This window comes from Zeugodacus cucurbitae, chromosome 4 (assembly GCF_028554725.1).
Source record: "Zeugodacus cucurbitae isolate PBARC_wt_2022May chromosome 4, idZeuCucr1.2, whole genome shotgun sequence".
NCBI lineage: Eukaryota > Metazoa > Arthropoda > Insecta > Diptera > Tephritidae > Zeugodacus > Zeugodacus cucurbitae.
The window spans coordinates 8,991,204-9,012,038 of record NC_071669.1 but is presented as its reverse complement, the minus strand read 5'-3'; the positions used below and the strand labels follow the sequence as shown (position 1 = coordinate 9,012,038).

Genomic DNA, 20,835 nt, shown 5'->3' with positions numbered 1-20,835 from the left:
CTTGTATCTTTGAGGATCTCCTTATTTTTGGAAATATAAAAGAGTTACTTGGACTCATGTCTGGCGTATATGGAGGACTGACCAAAGTTTGCCATCATAGCATAATTTTCGAATATATTACCAACCAATTTTACTATTATATAAATATATATATTTGGCGTAGGAACCGTTTTAACTTCTACTATGATCTCCAAATTTTCGTAAAATATTCCTCATACGCCGTGAAGATCACGATCACTTCATTCTTATTACGCTAAATGGTGGGCAAGAGACATTTTAGGAAACATTACTGAAAGCTTGTTTGAAGTGATCCACTGCCAGACCTAATTTTGTTACATTCTGACAAAATAACATTAATTCCGTTTCAACCATCACGTTGACATGATCGCCTCGATGATCTTGTCATTTAATTCTCAAGTAACTCTCTCTCATAGTAGATTATCATAGTACTTTCACTAATACTCATAGACACTTATAATTTAATATAAATACTTAGTATAGTATATATATATAGAGTCCTCTGCATAACTAGAGACCTATTGTTCTGGCAGATATATTTCTCGTCTGAAGAAAACTATAATTCTCAACTTAAGTCAAGTTGTAAGAAATGTATAGTCAATTTGAGGACCATAATTGAGCCTTTCACGAATTCGTAGAGGCAATTAATTTGTAATCGGGACAGTTCAACTAGTTCTCCGAAGTATGTCCTGCCAAGATGTTTCAGTCGCAGTCTAGCGAAAGCTGGAAAATGAACGAAAAAAGCTGGCAAAAGTAAGTGTCTCGATGTCGTCTTAATCTCCCTTTCTTCCATGCAACTTTGGCAATTTGCATTCGTCAGGATATTAAGTCTCACGGCATGTAGCCCCATTGGGCAGTGGCCAGGAAGGACTCGGCATTACGACAAGCTAAATCTTAATAAGATCAAATAGCTCAGTGGATCTCCTGCGATCCTCCTTAGGCGAGAATGATCTCGCAGTCGCACAGGAACTGGCCATTGTCCAATACCTACGGTGTTCATTCGACGACTAATGATCCAATGCGAAGAGACAGGAGGTGCCATACATTTCACAAACGTTTGAAAAATTTATTTATTCAATGGATGCTGAAAAATAATCTCGCTTCTAATAGAATATTTAAACTCATAATCAGATTTCAAGTACAGGCCAATTTTAATTTAATTTCCAAAAGAAGGGTATATATTTCAGCGATGTTCTGACTCTTGACAGTTCCTCAAATCTATTTCTGTTTTAAATATATTTTGGACGGACTTTTATTATACATTTACAATATATCGATATGTTTATCCTCTTCGGTATTTTCCACGATTTTAGAAAAATTTCCGTTCCGAATTTTTTAAGCTCTCAAGTTATCTCGTCCTTGATGATGATGACCTTCGGTGTATGTAGTTATTTATATCATAAATCCTGTACGGATTTTATATTTTGATAGCGCTATGAGATCGATCTTCGTTCCGATGTTTTCAAGCTCTCGAGTTACCCGTCTAACCAAGCCGTGGTGCTTTTGGTCATTGATAATATTGATCCTGTACGAATTATATATTAGAGGACTGATTAATTGGTAGAAAACTATTAGAGATCATCAGATTTTATCACCAGAGCTTTAGAAAATGAGCTGCATATAATCAAATGATTCACTGAAATTCACTAAAACTTGGAGAGTAGGGACTTGTAGAATAAATTATTTTATAATGAGCTGTCTTTCTCATATATTTGCTGATTTAAACTCATATTTGAAATAACTTAATGAGTAAATATTTAGATACAGTATAACTTACTTCACAAGAATTGAGTTATTTCAAACTCCAAAAATATTTACCATGTACCCTCTTCACATAATATCATTTGCTGTTGTCTTTACATACTTCCATTTTACCTGTTTTCAACAGTTGCTCACGTTGTTGTGGTATTATTTCAGCTCGTTTTTAGAAGTTTCAATTGCAACGTCAATTGGTATGAGAGAAACATACTATTCATATGTGAATATGAGTGCGAGTAAAATGTTCCACTAGTAACAACTATAACAGTAACAACAAAAGTAATTCGCAACAAAACAGGGATAAGTAGAAAGCTGCTAAAGGCAGTGACATTGTGTAAATTAAAGCATTAAATGTAATAAAATGATGGAAGGGCAACAAAAAAGCAAAAAAGCAAACGGTAATTTAATACAAGTGCGACTGCTCGTTATAAATGTAGCTGAGTGCTAGCGCTTGTATTTATGTGGAATCGTATAGTAGTTGTTTATTGCAGCTTTTTGGCATTGCTGGTGGCAAATACGAGGGTGGGTGAATATAATTATTTGGTTTAAATAATTTAATAATATAAAACAGGAACTTTTGAAAAATTTTTTGCCGACCTAAATGTTGAGTTTTTTAAGAAATTATTGAGTAAGTTCTTTTAAAACTCTAAGATCATTTAGAATTATAAAATAGAGTTTACATCTTTCATGGAAATTAATTCATAAAATATGATTATGAAGTTATAGTATGGTTATAGGCGTCTTAGATATTTTTAATATGGCTGCCAGCTATTCTCAAATACAAATATTACTTTTTTAAGAGATTAATATTTTCTTATAAATATAACTAGTATATTTAAGTGATTTTTAGATAGGGTTGTCAAGTGTACATATAAAATATAAATATAATTAAAATAAATACGGAGGAAAAAATGATATTTTGCTATTTATAAAAGTCTTTTTAAAAGCATTAAGAGGTTGGATGGTTTTCAAAGTTTGAAAAAAAATAATAGTGCAATATGTTTAAAATTTTATCAAAAAATATAAAATCAATCTGAGTAATATTCTAAAACATATACCCTTTGGAAGTTCCGTCCATCAGTACAAATGTAAAATTTTGCAATCTCAAAACTCAATTTTTCAAGACGGTGGATACGATATCTCAAAAAATTTTGAAGCGGCTTTGTTCACATTTTGGACTTTGGAATGACATTATCTAGTTAATGAACGAAGGATTTTTTGTATATTGTTATTATAACTTTTTTTTTCGAACCAATATATGCCGACAAAAAGTGAGTTTTTTGGTTAAAATTCTGCCAAAAATTCAAATTTCAATATTTTCTTTTTTTCCTTCGTAACTAGATTTATCCATATACTATCGAAATATTTTTGGTTTATTGTTTGTAGATGAAGCAATCATTAGTTATGATAATCACAGCAAGACCTTTTCTTGGGACACGTCATGAGAGATGAGTTGCCAACTGTTGAGTTTTCGGAATTTTTAAATAAAAATTTCACAAAATACTGTTTAAACATGTATCTTTGATACGCTGAATTGTTTAAATGAAATATATAATTGGATATATGTCATTATAAAAAAATTGTAAAAATACCCTTGTTTTTAGCCACTGAAATCCACATAATCCCTAAAGCATATTTCTTGGCATGGTTGAAAAATTTTATAAAAAAAATATATGAAGTGGTTCAATGAAAGCTTATTTGGTTTTAATCTAGTGTTGAAAATGGTTGCCAACTAAATGAAAAATTCACAAAAGTAAGATAAATATTCAAAAAGGGTTACCATACATCAAAAAAATATTTTTTTGCATTTACATTTTTTTTATTTTTATAATTGTTATAGTTTTTAGGAAACGAAATTTTTTTTTTCATATTTTTTTTAAACATGATTGCGAAATATTCTGAAATTAATCAAAAGCTTAAGGCTTAAGTAGTCTGCTTTACAGGCTTCAAAAAATCGATTTTTTTGTTTTGTTTTAAATCTCTTCCAGAACTATCCAAGAATATGTCTATATAATTCCAGAGGCCAATTTGATATATTTTCGAAGCTAGAGCAGTTTTAGTGGCCGAGTGTCGAGCAGGCGCGAATGCTCAGGCAGACTTTAAAGCGCGTTTTCTCGAGTTTTCATTTTCACAAGTGTAAGAAAATGGTGCCGACGATAGCAAAAAGAATATATGTCCGATCGAAAAAAAACCAAAGTGATCTAGCTTCAGTATTAATTTATCTTCTATTTGAACTAAAAAAGTTGGACAAAAGTATCATTTAAACTACTTGTTTTGCAACTTAAAGTACATTTTTTTTCTTAAAAAATTGTATTTTTTTTCAAACTTCGGAAAAATTTGGAATTTTTTAACTTCTTCGGTATTTTTTTAGTTCATAAAGAAAAGAAACTGATAAAAATTTAAAAAAATTTGGTTCGACTGTTTCAGATGCATCGCACGACCTTCATCACCGGCACCGATTTACGAGTGCAGACTCCAGGCGCTCCAGAAAAATACTTACAACTTTGAAAAAATTTCAATATTTTTTAATAATAAATATTGTTTTTTAAGCCTTAAATATAGTACACTATCGTCTTAAAATTCCGTTTACCGCAATCATTTCCTTCCCTTTCAAAAAAAATTGCTAAAAAAAACGCTTTTGTTCGGCTTCTAAAGCAGACTGTCTTATACATATGAACATATTTTTAAAGGGTTGCCAACTATTTTGCAATTGCAGTAAAATTAAGGTATTCCAATATACTTGATTAGTAAAATTAAATAATATTTTTAAAGGGTTGCCAACTATGGAAAAATTTAATATGTAAAATAAAATGAATTTTAAAATATGGTTACCATTCATCGATAAAAAACTTTAATTTTTTTTATAAATTTTTTAATTTTTATATTTTTAAGGAAGTTTTTTAAACAAGTTTGCCACTATTTTGAAGTTATATTAAAAGTGTAGTAAGTTTTAAATTGGACTTGTCATCAGAAATAAATTTATTGTTCCATATTGTTGGCAACTAATCTACATTAAGTTTAAAAACAAAATTCGAGTATGCTTAAAGATTTGAAATAATTTTTATTGTTGAAAAAGGCTTGCCAGCTAATCAAAAAATTATTTAATTTGTTGTCAAGTCGAACTTTATCAATTTAATAGCTATGGCCATAGCATTTTAAAAATATTTACTCATCAGCACTTCTAATTTTGTACCCAATTTTAATAAATTTTAACCCACCCTCGTATAAATAATTAATATAAGCAAGTGCACACATACTGCTCTCTTATATACCATACCATATCCACACAATATTAATTTATTTCGCATTTATATCATTGTATTGTTCAGAGTACGTGCGTACACGACTTGAGCGATTTAACGCAGCTTAGTGATGTACACATACATACATACATATATGTATATATACTTTCATGTATGCCATATTAACACTTTAGTTTATTTTTATATAAAAAAATATTGAAACCATTATTTTTTTGCGCTCTCACTCTCTCACTCACACTGAATCTCTTGCCACTTTTGTTATTTTTACAGCGTATTAACGGGACTTAAATCATTGTAAGCTGCTATAGACGGCTATGCGCCAGCGCCGTGTGCTAACATACTCGCCGTATAACAAGCAAGCAGCGTGTGTGTGACTGCGTGAAAATCGTTAAACGTACATCAAATGAATTTTAAATGTTAAAACAATCACTTTTAATCTAAAATAAAGTGCGCGGATAAAGTGTGAATGCAAAGTGAAAAATAATAAAAGCGAATTAAAAAAAAAGTAAATATACAATAAATGTCGGTGTATAAATATAAATATACAAATCTGCGAGTGCGTTAAATAAAACGAAATAAAATTACAAAAATAAAATAAAATAAATAAAAAATAAAAAAGCAAAGTGAAATAAGAAATTACATAGTGGAGTGGCGCATGAAAATAAAACAAAAAATAGAAATAAAATTAAATACATAAAAACCAACGACAATGCTGTGCGCTTAATTCCATTCGTAGCAGCAAAATCCACGCCTGTCATTTCACGAGGATTAACACATCACAGACGGAGTGGCAGTCAGCACAAACTCACATACAGACACTCACCAACGTATAGGCGCTTACAATGAAGGTGTCTGCAGGATAACTACGAGTGAGCGAACACACACAGTGCCACAAACATATAAATTTAACGCTTAGACAAACGCGCCTTCGATTTCGTAGAGCGGAAATTGCTCGCTTGTCACAAGGTAAGTAGTAAGTAGGTTAAATAGAATTTATATGCATGCGGCTTCAACAACAACAACAAACAACAAATACATGTAAGAACACATATTTAGTAGAAGAAGAAAGAAACCACTTCAAGCTTCATACAAATATATTCAGCCGGAAGACAATGGCACATTGCTGTGCTTGCCCTTTAGTGATTTTTTTCCTATAATTTATTTTTTGTTTTTATTGTGAATCGTGCTTTTAATAGCAACTGAAAGACTGCCTACAATTGTCGCCTTCGTGCTGTCTGCAGGCATTTTGCGCTTTAGCTTTTTTCTATAATTTTTATTTCGCCGCATAGGCAAGGCATACGCACTCATTCACTCACCTCTCGGCAGTTTCATTGCTGCCAAGCGGATTAGTCGCTATTTATTTTATCTATCTATGCAACCACTCCTTCCCCTCTACTTTCTGCACATATCACACAGTCTTATTTTCTAAGTATCTTAACTCATTTAGCGCCGTCGTCGTCGTCGTCTTCGCTTGGCTATTTTTATTAGACTTTGTGACTACCAAATTAATGTCCACTGCAGTTTGCTTGCGCTAACTGTCTATAACTTCTATATATCTCAATACAAAAAAAAACAACAAATAAATTAAATAAAAAAATATGCAGACATCTGTACTTATTAGCTGGCTTGCCTCACTGGCTGGCTCTGGTTCTGACTTAGGCTTCGGGTTTCGTCTGTAATTATTTGTCCTCTCTCTCTCTTTCTCATTCTCTCCCCTGCGCTTAATACTCCTGCTTGCCTTTGATGTTGAATTTTGGTAATTGTTTTGTAGGGCTTCCGTAAATTAAGTAATTTGACTGTCGAAAAAAAAGATACAAGCTGCAACTAGAGAGAGAAAAAGTAACCACTGGACATTGAAAAGTAATTAATTTAGTTATTATCTGTCTTAAGCTGTCTTACGTAGGTTACGCTGAGGATTTGGAGATTTTGGAGGATAAAAGTCGTAAAATATAGCTTATTTACTATTGTGGTACTATTTTAAATTTGTAGGCATTAAAGGAACCTTATTTTATTTAAAAATATTTCTAATATAAGGTTCGTCTTAATAAGGCTCACCTTGAGACAAAAAAAAGTTTTTGTCAGTTTCTCAAAGCTATGAAAGCTCTTCTAGAAACGAAATAATTTAATTCTAAGATCCGTTATAGATAGGGAGAAAATATTAGTATTCAAACTTAAGCTGGTAACTCAGATCCATGCTCAAGCTAATGACATAGCTTTAAATTTCTACATCAAGTAAAATACGGTCATTCAATTAAGCTTTGCGAAGGCTTCAATGAGTTTATTTTTATTACTATTCTACTAACGTCCGGTTATAATACTGATTGTAGGAAGATTAGCAATTATTTGAAAGAGTATATTAGAAAATCCACTATGTTTGAATATTATTGTCATGGATACAGATAGGGATTTCGTCGCTCGGTGTTTTATATAATGGTAAAGAGAGTGATGTATAGAGATTGAGATTTTATGTAATAATAAGCTTTGTATTTATAGGCGGGAGATATTAAGAGATAAAAAGAGAGACAGAGACAGAGATATAGATAGAGATGGAGATAGAGATAGGGATAGAGATAGGGATAGAGATAGATATAGAGATAGAGATAAAGATAAAGATAGAGATAGAGATAGAGACAGAGATAGAGATAGAGATAGAGATAGAGATAGAGACAGAGACAGAGACAGAGATAGAGATAGAGATAGAGATAGAGATAGAGATAGAGATAGAGATAGAGATAGAGATAGAGATAGAGATAGAGATAGAGATAGAGATAGAGATAGAGATAGAGATAGAGATAGAGATAGAGATAGAGATACAGATAGAGGTAGAGATAGAGGTAGAGATAGAGATTGAGAATGAGATAGAGAGAGAGACAGAAATAGAGATAGAGACATAGATAGAGACAGAGATAGATATATAGAGACAGAGACAGAGTAGAGATAGAGACAGAAATAGAGATAGAGACATAGATAGAGACAGAGATAGAGAGATAGAACAGAGACAGAGTAGAGATAGAGACAGAAATAGAGATAGAGACATAGATAGAAACAGAAATAGAGATAGAGACATAGATAGAGACAGAGTAGAGATAGAGACAGAGATAGAGATAGGGATAGAGATAGGGATAGAGATAGATAGGGAGAAATAGAAAAGAGAGAGACTGCGATACAACGATACAGCGAGAAAACAGTTTTAGTACTAAGGTTGCTCTTTGTTTTTCTTGTCGCCTGTTCAACCACTTATATGTAGAGTATTTGATCTAGTGATGAGCGATATTGCTATATTTGATTCAATGTGATTTCAGTGATTGCTATTTTAAACCACTGTATATTGCTATTGCGATCGCAACAAAAAAAAACGAATTTATGAGAATTTTTTTTTTATTTAACTAATCAATATATTTTGGGTAGATTTAACTGCTTTCGTAATCACCGTACCCAAAATGATCGAAGTCTCAACTAAAATTGTTACTGTGATCATTGAACTGTTATTGCTACTCTCCCAGCTGCTATTGCTACTTTCCAAACTGCTATGGCTACAGTAATCGAATTAGAATTACTAAACTTCTATAGGTACTGTGGTCGAACAAAAGTACTGAACTTCTCTATTGCAACTGTGATAGAACTAAAATTATTAAACTGCCATTGCGATTGTAATTCACGGTTATTTAAAAATTGGTAGCTATATGCGATCTTTCAATCATAGTGAAAAAATCTCCGTCAGTGAAATATCGCTCATCACTACTTTGATCCGTGTAGCAGTACTGGATAAGTCGAATGTCCAGCAAATATGGATTGTTTTAGGTTAGAAGGCTGAACTTTGGAACAATAGCCCCTTGGGATCCCACATAGACATCTAGTCTCCAATCCTATATAAAAAAAAAATATATTTCTATTATGAATATATTTAAAACTCGACTTGTTATTGAGCACCAAAAGCTCTCCTTGACGGGACTAACGGCTCGAATAAGAGAATATATTACTTTGAATTTCCATTCCCTTAATAATGATAATGAATAATAAATATTATGCTACCGGAAAGTTTAACAGCTTCAATGAACCATTTTGTATTACTATATGTATAAATGTTACATGTGGCAACTCTAGCCCAAATTACTGCTTAATTACCAACAGAGGAAAAGTAAATCTTAATATTTAACGCCTTAAAATCCTCATGTATTTAAGTGCGCCGCAAGCGCTGCCATCAAAATGTAATAAACTCCAACTAATTACAGTTATGTTAAGCCACAAATTATGATTACGAAACACACACACACACAGAGACATGCTGACACAATTTACAGGCATTTACATTTTCACTTTTCAGCAACAACAATAGCAACAAATTTACAAGCGCTCATTTAAATGCTCATATATGAAATATAAATTAATATATAATATATTTCCAACATTTTATCAACAACTGACACAACAGTAAGGTCACTCCGACATTAGTAAACCTAAAACGTGTGGACTACACGTTTCGTTCGTATATTCATTCGTTCGTACGCTTAATCTAATTACACTATCTCTACTCGTAAAATGAGATTTACGACGTGCAAGTGTTATCTAAATAGTTATTATAAAGCGCACAACAACACCAAACAACAATATTTCTGCACATAAATATGCCAATTCTTGTTTTTGTTATTGCGATTTTTCTTTTTTTTTCCTTTTCCTTTTCGTTTGAGAATTTAATTTAAATTTGAATTTATAACTCCCTATGGGCTATTAAAAAGTTAGCATAAGCTAAACAATAAGAAACACCGCAACAACAACAATTTGTGGGGAGTGAGAGAGTCAGGGATAACACACCACACCCCACCACATAAAACACACAAAATGTGCGGCGTGAAAATATGGCGGGAAATTGTCCCGTTATACTATTTTGTTGCTCTACTTTTATTTTTTTTATACTTCGTTCTCGCTAATTCGTGTGTGTGTGTGTGTGTTCGTGGTAATCGTTGCGGCGGGTAATTCATAATTTCAATTGGCTTATTATTATTTTCAAACGGTTTATGAGATTAGAGTGCGCACCATAAGCAATTCAGAAGAAATTACGCACAAAGTCATTGGCAAAATTACACTGTCGAGTATTCGTATAATAAATAGTTGAACTGTTGGCGAAATTTAAATGTACGCGATGTGCGCGGAGAAGCATACATTTGGGCGCGCATACAATATGTATGCATAAAGGGTGTTTTCATTGACTATTTTGTCTTTTTTATGATTATTGGAGAATATTGAACCGAAATATATGGGATTTTATATTGTTAAGGACATTGATTTTTGATCTGATCGTGTCAGTATTAAGAGAACGAGCCACGGGGAGGCAAAGAGCATCATTGAGAACCTGGGAGAGCGTATGGGAGTCTATGAGAACTTTGTAGAGCAAATGAGAGACTGGAAGAGCCTGGGAGAGTAGGAAAGAACTTTAGAGACCGGGTGAGACGACAGCTTGGAAGAACGTCTAAGATTTGGCTAGGACTGCTTAGAAAACGGTTCAGAGGCGGTGAGAACTAGGGAGATCGCGTGAGAAACTGAGAGAGCTGATGAGAGCCTGTGGGAATGGGTAAGAACTTGAGAGAACGGGTCAGAGTTGAATAAATTTTGGCAGAGTGAGGGAGATGCGGTTAGGACGGTTTAGAAAACGCTATAGAGGCGGTGAGAACTTGGGAGATGACGTGAGAAACTGAGAGAGTTGGTGAGAGCCTGTGAGAATGGGTAAGAACTTGTGAGAACGGGTCAGAGTTGAATAAATTTTGGCAGAGTGAATGAGAAAACGGCTGAGAGGCGGTGAGAACTTGGGAGAACAAGTGAATGACTCGGACTTTATGGACACCTAGGAGAATGGGTAGGAACATAAGAGAGCATGTGAGAGTTGAATACAGTTTGGGAGAGTGGATAAGGTGTTTTTAGGAGGAGATCGAAAACGTCTGAGAGGCGGTGAGAACTTCGCAGAACAGATGAGAGACTGGGAGAGGTGGTGAGATTGTGGGAGAATGGATAAGACCTTGAGAGAGCGGGCGAGAGTTGAAAATAATTCGGAAGAGGGGGTCAGATGTGATTAAGACGGATTATAAAACGGTGAGAACATCGGATAGCAAGTGAGAGACTGGGAAAATATGTTAGAATTTAAGAGAGTGATTGATAGTTAAAGAGAAGTTTGGGAGAGTGCGTAAGATGAGCTCTGGATGAGAAAATGCCAAGGGAAGCACATCTTTGCTGATTCTGCTACCTTTACAGGAATTCTTAAGTTGTGGATAAGAATTTTTGAGCAAATACCTCAATCATAAACACCCTCTATAAGTTTTCGAACAATTGTGAAAACTCATCTCAGAAATAAACATATGTCTGTGCTGATGAGCATATTTGAGTGCGCGCACAAATAAATGAGAGTTCTACAGAGGGAGTGCGGAACACTACAGGAAAGGAAACAGAAAATGCAATTTCAAGCGAACAACAACACACTCTTACAGCTTCAATGTTGCAGCAGCAACTACACGATGACGACAACGTATATAATATGCGTGGCAAAGTGGATTCGGGCAGATTCCAGTTAAAAGATATGCGCCGCCATGTCACACATACTGACTGACTGTTGCTACTGTTCGATGCTAACGCAGTTGTTGGGTTACTGTGTGGCATAACTGTTGTTGTTGTTGTTGTTGGCAGTGGTTATGGCGGTTGTGATAGCCACTTACGCTTCCGCGCAGTCACTAGCCAAGCTGGCGCTGCCGTCAGAGTCACATTGGTCTCCCGGTAGCAAGTATTCACGCCAACGAAGATCAATGCGACGCACAGGTACTGAACACTGCAGGTTATATAGGCGAAGCGGTGAAGCACCATAGCTACTCCAACTAAGTGAAATATCGCGCTGTCCCACATGCACACAGCCTATACACATGTAGCGGATACATGCATATGCTGTCTGTTGGTGTGTATGTATATGCACTTATAAATGGTGTTCATTGCCCGCTTGTCGTAAGGTTAAATAAAATATTTTCGTAATAAAAATAAAAATTTAATTTACTTCCATATAAGAGCCGGCGTAAAAGGTTGCGTTGAGGTGTGTTACACGATAGTAGGTGGGGCGCCGGGATATGCCTTACAAGTGCTTGAATTGCTCGCTGGCTCGCACTCGAGGTAAACACGATGGATACGGATGTGTTTCGCTTAACGTTAAAGCTGTGAACATAAATTGAAAAAAAAGGACTCAAGCGCACATACATTCCAATTAGTTGGGGGCACAGTGGGTTGAAATTGATTAAAATTTAAATATTTTTTATTAATTTTTTTTTAGATAATTTAAATTGTGTAGAGTCTAAATTTTACAAATTTGATACAAAAAGTGCTTATAAAAAGTGCTTATGCTCGTATCTGGCAATACTATACATCTTTGAAAGGCCTTGACATAACCTACAAAACGACGCTATGCATGATAAGTTTGGATATTGCGTTCAACAGTTATAGATGTGTATAAATGAAGTTCACTAACGTCGAAATTCGCGCTATTTTAAAGTTTTCCTTCGTTAAAGACAAATCCGCTAGAGAAACGTCCCGTGAGATTAATGGTATTTTGGGGGATGGTACTTTATCAGTTCGAACTGCGGAGGAATGGTTTCGACGATTCACAGCGGGTGAATACGACACCATGGATAAGGCAGCCGGCGGAAGACCTGTGACGACAAATACCTATCAAATCATGGAAAGCATCGTGACATCGCCCAGGAGATGAGAGTTAGTTACCAAACTATTTTCAACAATCTGCTCTAGGCTGAATACACAAAAAAGCTTGGTGTTTGGTTGCCGCATGAATTGACGCAAAAAACCTTCTGTACCGAATCAACGCCTGCGATATGCTGCTGAAACGGAACGAACTCAACCCATTTTTCAAGCGGTTGGTGACTGGAGACGAAAAATGGATCACATACGAATATATCAAGCGAAAACGGTCGTGGTCGAAGGCCGGTGAATCGTCCCAAACAGTGGCCAAGCCGGGATTGACGGCCATTAAGGTTTTGCTGTGTGTTTGGTGGGATTGGATCCGCTATGAGCTACTCCCATATGGCCAGATGCTTAATTCTATCATCTACTGCGAATAACTGGACCGCTTGATGCAGGCGATCGACCACAAGCGTCCAGAATTGGCAACAGGAAGGGTGTAGTGTTACACTAGGACAACGGCAGACCACACACTTCGTTGATGACTCGTCAGAAGCTACGGGAGCTCGGAGGGGAAGTTTTATCGCATCCACCATATATCTCGGACATAGCGCCAAGTGGTTACCACCTGTTCCTGTCCATGGCGAACGTCCCTGGTGGTGTAAAGTTGAACTCAAAAGAGGCTTGTGAAAAGTGGCTGTCCGAGTTTTTCGCCAATAAGGAGGGGGGCTTCTACGAGGGGGGTATTATGAAGTGTCGTCAAGGTGGAAACAGATTATCGAACGAAACCCCCCTACTAAGTTGTTTGTTCATATCTCGCAAACTACTAAAGCTATATCAAGGAAACTTTATAGAGTCGTTTATTTTAGGTACTACCTTATACAGTCCAAAAATGGAGGAAATCGGATTGTAACCACGCCCAACTCCCATACAAAGGTTATGTTGAAAACTACTAAAAGTGGGTTAACTCACTAACGAAAAACGCCAGAAACACTAAATTAGACATAAGAAATGGCATATTGAAGCTACAATCAGATTTTTTTTCAAATTGGAAAATGGGCGTGGCATCGCCAACTTATGGGTCAAAAACCATATCTCAGGAACTACTGGACCGATTTCAATGAAACTTGGTTTGTAATAGTTTCCTTACATCCCAATGATATGTTGTGAAAATAGGCCAAATCGCTTCACAACCACGCCTACTTCCTATATACCACAACTTTGAAGACAATCTGAATCGTTAACTTTACAATATATAAAGTAAGCACTAGTGATGATATCGGTGCAGAACTTTGCACAAATACTACGTTTATAGTGTGGCAGCCCCATTCTAAAAATCGCCGAAATCGGACCATAGGTTTTCAAGGCCCCATATATCGAACATGAGGACCTCGGTGTTTCTAACCTAATATTAGGGTTTTCAAACTTCCAATGCACTTTATACTATTTATATGCCGTATATTTGAGTCAAATTGTTTGTTATATTAATAAATTTAAATAAATAAATTGCGAGAGTATAAAATGTTCGGTTACACCCGAACTTAGCCCTTCCTTACTTGTTATTTTTTATGATTTGTTTTTCATCTACTTAACGGTATTAAGCTCAATTAAAATTATTTTTGAGCTCAGATTTCAACTCTTCTCTCTCCATTGCCAGATTGTTCACAAGATTTCAAAAAAATAAAATTATTCAGTTTTTTGAACATTTTCCTTCCAACTCTCCACTAGAAGATGCATTATTTAAAGAACATTATTAAATTTTCTTTGAAGCAAAATCTCTTTAGGCACATTTTAAGATCTGCTGAATTTAATATTTATTTTCTTTTCAGTGCTATTTCCACTGATATATTTCATAAACAATTTTTTCTATTTTTAAAGATTTTTTTATCATTTTGCTCCACTGTGCGCACCATCTACACACACCCACACTGCTCAGCTCATGCATACCAGCATGCGTAAAGCAACTACGGATGCGTGGATATCTACTGAATTTCCTACTACTTACGCGCACACATGCTTAAACAGCTACGCTGAACCATGCCATACAAACAAATGTTACTCATACGCCCCGACCAACACATGAAGCTTTCTGGCATACCATACAGATGTGTATGTGTGTATTACGCCTTTGTAATGAGCGCCTTTTGCCTACCAACATTTTTAAATCTACAGTTTCTTGTTGCTGTTGTTGTTGTTATTATTATTATTGTAACAGTGCCAACATTAGCCGACTGTTGCAATGGCTTCGTCGCTGGCCTATCTACTTTCAGCGCCTTTTGCGCTGCCATACTTTCCACCCCACCGCTGGGTGAAGTTTATAATCCACTACGGCGTCGGTTGTTTACAGTGTTGAACGCACCTCATTGACGCCTCAAGCCGCTTACGTGCGAGGCAGAGTGTGAGTCAGAGTGTGGAGCAAAGGTGAGGTCTGTGCGCTGCTTGCGTGGAGCTTGCTACCCGCTGCTGGGGCAATGTGAAATGAGCATTCTTCACTTCCGGGCTGTCGAGTTTTTGAAATTGTACGGAAGGAATTTGTTATTATGAGATTATAGCAGTGCCGTTAGTATCGACGTGGCGCAACGTGTGCCGTTCTGTGATAGCATGAGCTTAAGCGTAAAAGAAAGTCTACAAGTGCGTGGGGGGCTAGTCACGGACAAACTTCGATATGGCTTTGGCGACAGGTGAAACTGTTGCGCGCTGGCACACACATTCACACACACACTTGCCTGTAGATTGTCGGTTGTGAAATAAAATTGTGTATGAAAGTGGAAAGCACGAATAAATAAACGAAATGAAAACTCAAATTGAAACTGTGAAATGTGTATTTAGCATATTTTGTGTATAACGGAAATTGTGGCTAAAGTCGCCTTAGCGGTGCCAACTGTGTGCTTTGACTTTGGCGGCGCGGCGGACAAATGGACGTCGTGGCGGCCTAACGGTAGTGACGAATGAGTGCGTGTAGCCAAATGAATGCGTGCGCTCACTATTCAACACTCGCTACACGCGTGTGTCAGTAACTTTATTTCCTCTGCTCCACAGCTGTGGCAAGCTGTGTTTGGTGTGAGGCAGCGAAAGAATATCTTAATATATATTTTTTTATTTATCTTCTCCGAATTCATTTAAACGTTTGTTAGGCGCAGACAGGAAGTGTGGCTGGAGGACATAAGGTGGGGGTTGGCTGGTTGGCTGTGCCCTCTCACTAGCCTAGATATATGGAAATTAACATTTTTTGCACTTTATTTCAATAAACGTAACAAATTGGTGGGCATTGTGTGTGGATGTACTGTGAGAAAAGACTGGGGAATAATTGAGATATAAGCTTAGGAGAAACTAGATGAAGAAAGGCAAGAAAGAGAGATTAGAAGAATAATTCAAGAGCCTCTGAGTGTTCAAAGAAGGTTAAGAAAGATTTTCATGAAATTTATAGTCTTAAAACTTCTTTTTCCCTGATGACCCTGTAAAAGTGATGAAAGGACCTACAGTGATTCTTCGACAGTGTAAATTTAAAAGCTTTGAGCACTAAAGATAGAAATTAAAAGGCTATGTACTAGAAATATATCCTCGCATGGTTGCTCAGAAGAATTTTGAGGTGTCTGGAGTACAAGAATAACGTTCCACTTAGTAAAGAATATCCGAAGAGACACCAAAACTAGAAGAAAAGCTCGCCGCAGTTCGATTTTCAAGATTACAATTTGAATTATTTTGAAATATAAGTGGAGGTAAAGATTGTTATTGTCAATATTTGTCGGAAGTTAATAGCAACTAGGCTTTACTGAACCCATATCAGCTTTTTGGGATCTTGAGATCTTGAGATCTTATTGATCTTTATTGGAAACATTTTCAGTATCTTTAGTGCTAAACTCAGGACATCTTTTTGAAGAAGTCTACTATTCTTCATGATCATGAGATCTTATTGATCTTTATTGGAAAGATTCGCTAGCTTGAAGAATTCTTTGGGATTTTGAGATCTAATTTATCTTTATTGGAAAGATTTTAATCTTCTTGAACTCAGGACATAAATTTTGAAGAAGTCTACTATTCAGGATTTTGAGATCTTATTGATTCTTATTTGAAGGATTTTCTTCTTTCGTGTTGAACTCAGTACATAGTTTCGAAGAATCTACTATATTTTAGGATCTTGTGATCTTTTTGATCTTCATTGGAATGACGTACAGCTCTTTAGTGTTGAACTCAGGACATATGTTTGAATAAGTCTACTATTCTTTAGAATCTCTAAGAATCTTGAGACCTTATTGATCTTTATTGGCAAGATTCTCAGTTTCTTTAGTGTTGAATTCAGGACATTCTTTTGAAGAAGTCTACTATTGTTTATGTTCCTGAGATATTATTGACATTCGATGGAAAGATTTTCAGCTTCTTTAGAGTTGAACTCAGGACAACTGTTTGAAGAAGTCTACTATTCTTTAGGATCTTGAGATCTTATTGTTCTTCGTCGGACAGATTGTTAGCTTCTTTAGTGTTGAGCTTATGACATTTTTTTGAAGAAGTCTATTAGGATCTTGAGATCTTATTGATTGTTTTTGATCTTCGCCGGAAAGTTTTTAGATTTCAGGAATGAGTTTTAAGAATTATGTTACCACCTAGGTTGAATATTATATGAATATTGTCATTCTTTAGGATCTTGAAATCATATTGAACTTCATTGGAAATATTCATAGCTTCTTCAGTGTTGGACTCAGTACATATTTTTGCAGAAATCTACTATTCTTCAGGAGATCTTATTGATATTCATTGGAAAGATTTTTACCTACTCGGAATGCGTTTCAAAGGGCACCAAAGCTTATTTTAATAACTTAGGAAGATTACAGAATATTTTTGGATTTGAAAATGTATAAAGGGTTGCTTCTATATGCTATACGAACCCGGATTTCAGCCTTTTTTTTAGATTGGAGCTCTCAGCCCTGATCAGTAGTTATACAGAGACTCTTCATCTATTTTTTTATATCTTCTCTACACATAAATATCTGCCAACATAATTGAAGCTAATTTTTCTCGCTCTGTATCACGCCAATTCATCCTCATTGCCCAAGCACCCAAACAATTCCTTTCAAAAATATTCTAAATTAAATTGAGAGTAACTTTGTATGGCTGCAGCTGCGTAGAGGTCAGTAAAATATTACAAAAGAAAAAAATAAAAATAAAAAGAAAATCCCAAAGCAAAGCCAAATAATGCCATACGCCACACTCCATACACAGGTGTGCTAAACAAAAATTATCTTCATTTCCTACCTATTTGCCTTTCTAATGACCTAAAAGTATGCTACGCAATTTCGAGTAGGTGCTGAATTAAGGCATAATTTGTCTTTTTTATGCGACAACAGGATTATTTGAGAGTTAATGCCATTTTATTTATGACTGAAAGGCAATAGATGCATTAAAAACCAACGGTGGTTAGGAGGTGCGCCGTGGAAAGGTAAGCTACGTGCCTGCCGAAATGAGTGCGTGAATTTAATTTAAGAATCTTTCTGTGCGTGTGTATTAAAATATTTTATACCTCTATGTGTGTGAGTGCGTGCTATAATTGCTCGTGCATAATGAAAATCGTTTTAATTGCAGGTGGCAATAAATTTTTGTGTATTCAGTGGCATGCAAATAAAAAGAAATTATCTCATTTTTTAAATTGCAGCTGGAATGTTAATTGGTAAAGAAAATCATTGTAAATTAAATGATTGCGTACAAGCGCATACGTTCGTTGGTAGTAAAATGTATGTATTTTTGCATGGAGAAAAAAATTAAAATTAATTTTATTTATGCGTTGATTTTAAGTGGTCAGCGTTTTTGATTTGTTTGGTGAAAAATAAGTGAAGTAATTAGCGCTCATTTAATTTCTGGCCGTGAAAAAATTCTTTAATAAGCATAATTAAGATACTTGTGCAAGTTGAATATTAAATTCCATAGAGTTGTTGTGCTATTAGTCATTATTTGTTTGATTAATTAGTGATCGAGGATTTTCAAAAAAATCCAATGCATCTCAGTCTCGATCTCGCATAAGCGGCGCATTCCGTGATAGCCTTTTCGCACAGCCAAATTAATTGATTAATTAAAATTTTAATTGAGAAACCAGTTTTTGCCCTTTACATCGCCCGCTACTCGATAATCGATCAGCTGTTATACATTTTTGCTTTTCATAAGAAGTTGAAGTAAGTTTAATCAGCTGATTGCTATTTTATTATTTTTCCAAGCAGCGACATTTACCGTCGCAGACAAAGAACTCCATTATAATTCGATTAAAAATTAATGTAGAAAAATGAGATTTTTTTGTATGGTAAATCGATCTAAATCAGCACTTTAATCGAGCACAGGCCGGTTTATTGATCAATTATTGTTGAGATGATTCCATCTCATCTTTGCCAGGCAACTTCTGTAACTAATAGCCGATACAATTTTAATGACCCCTAAAACTTACTACATACTACTGAGGGCTTACCTTGGGTCGGAAGAATATTGCGACCGATAAGCGCTCAGCTGAAGTCCAACTGTTCAGTACAAAATCACAAGAGAATATGTCCTCTTACTTAAACAATTTGAAAAATTGGAAATGGTGTTCACAATATATAAGATTCAGTTAAGGAGTTAGAGGTAGTTTTAAATTTTTTTTAAGTGTAATATCTTAAGAATATTATCTGAAATTTTGAAGTTGATCCGATACTTACTTTTCCAGTTATTCGACAAATAACAAAGAGCGCTCGGGCACTCCATTTTTTTTAGAACTAATGACAACTGTAATCGCTCAGTAGATTATACTGAAATTTATACGGCTTTTAGGACACATAATAATCCTGGGCTTGATCGAGACTTTTTTCTTTTCTCAAAAATTCTCAATTAACTGTTGATTTTTTCCCGAAATCATTTTGTTAGTTTTTGAAAAAAAAAAACAAAAAATTCTTCCATCAGGCTCAGGTTTTAAAGCTAATTTTCTTATCCGATTGATTTTAGATGAATCTCCAAGGCCTTATAACTGTCGCAAGGACCCTTTTTTTGGAACTGGGTCAACACAAATAGCCAATAAAAGAAAGAACACACTTAGAATATAAGAACAGCCCTTCGTGAAGTCCGCTAATCTGCATAGGACCCGATAAAATTTTTAATAGGACAATGACCCCTACAACCAAGGAAAGATTATTGAGGGCGAAGACTGCTCTTGAGATCTTATGGTTTACCTTTAGTTAGAAGGATATTGCGAATGATTAGCGCTTGCTCAGTTCAGCTGAAGTCCAACCGCCCAGTAGAAAAACACAAGAGGCTAGGTAGTGCTCCCACTTGTTCCCATTCCACTGTAGGTGAGACAGACGTGCCTGGCTGCCATCAACTGAAAGTGAGGTTCACCAGTCTCGACCGCGTATTCAGCACATTGCTACAATAATATCGCCGCTTTGCTAATGTGAAGTTCATGATACGAAAAACACAAATGTGTGAATTTTTTTTTATTGGATTGTCGTTCACATGATGTTTAAATTAAGACTGATTAACATAGTATCAGATTTGGCTAATAGTAAAAATATTGAACATATGCTTTCAAATATAATAATAATCTAAATGTCAGAAATGAAAATACTAATTTTTTTCAAGACTTTTTTGGTCTAAATATGATACTGAATGGTCAAAAATAGAGAAATACTTTCATAAGTCATTTTATATAATTTCAATAATTTATGTCATTATTAAGTAAATGCCATCGTAAACGAGTGAGTTGAGATTTTCACGACAGTTGAGTTCACGTATTTACTTTCTTTAATTTATTTTTAAATACAATACTTTTATCATATTGTTTTTCATTAGCCGTCTGAGAATTACAAATGTTTGCAAAAGAAAAAGTGAGCCGCCTAAAGGTATGCTAAAATAACTGACAAGATGAGTTGTTGTTGGTTCAAACTAATATTAATTACAAAAGTGAAGCCTTAAAATATAGTCCCTACAAAAATATGATGAATAAAATATATAATTAACGCGCGGACAATACCAAATAAGAAAAATTATCCTAAAAGTATGCATCTATTGACCTTTGATACCCGCTGGCTCCAAAATGAATATCAAAATTTCCAATTTTAATAAAGCTTCATGACTTTGTAATATTTTTCTGAAAAAAACACACTTCCTATTGTTCGGAGTATCA

The 20,835-nt window shown here is 35.1% G+C and overlaps 1 protein-coding gene across 3 annotated transcripts in view; it reads left to right on the top strand.

The window, feature by feature from the left end:
* LOC105210728 (uncharacterized) overlaps positions 1–20,835 on the top strand; it is a 256,763-nt gene that overhangs the window by 44,713 nt on the left and 191,215 nt on the right. For 2 of the 3 annotated variants that reach the window (XM_054228976.1, XM_054228974.1), the window contains exon 2: positions 5,310–6,005. The exons of the other annotated variant lie outside the window; for it this stretch is intronic. The gene's annotated coding sequence lies outside the window, so the exon portion shown is untranslated. The remainder of the gene's footprint in view (positions 1–5,309; positions 6,006–20,835) is intronic. 3 annotated transcript variants of the gene reach the window in all.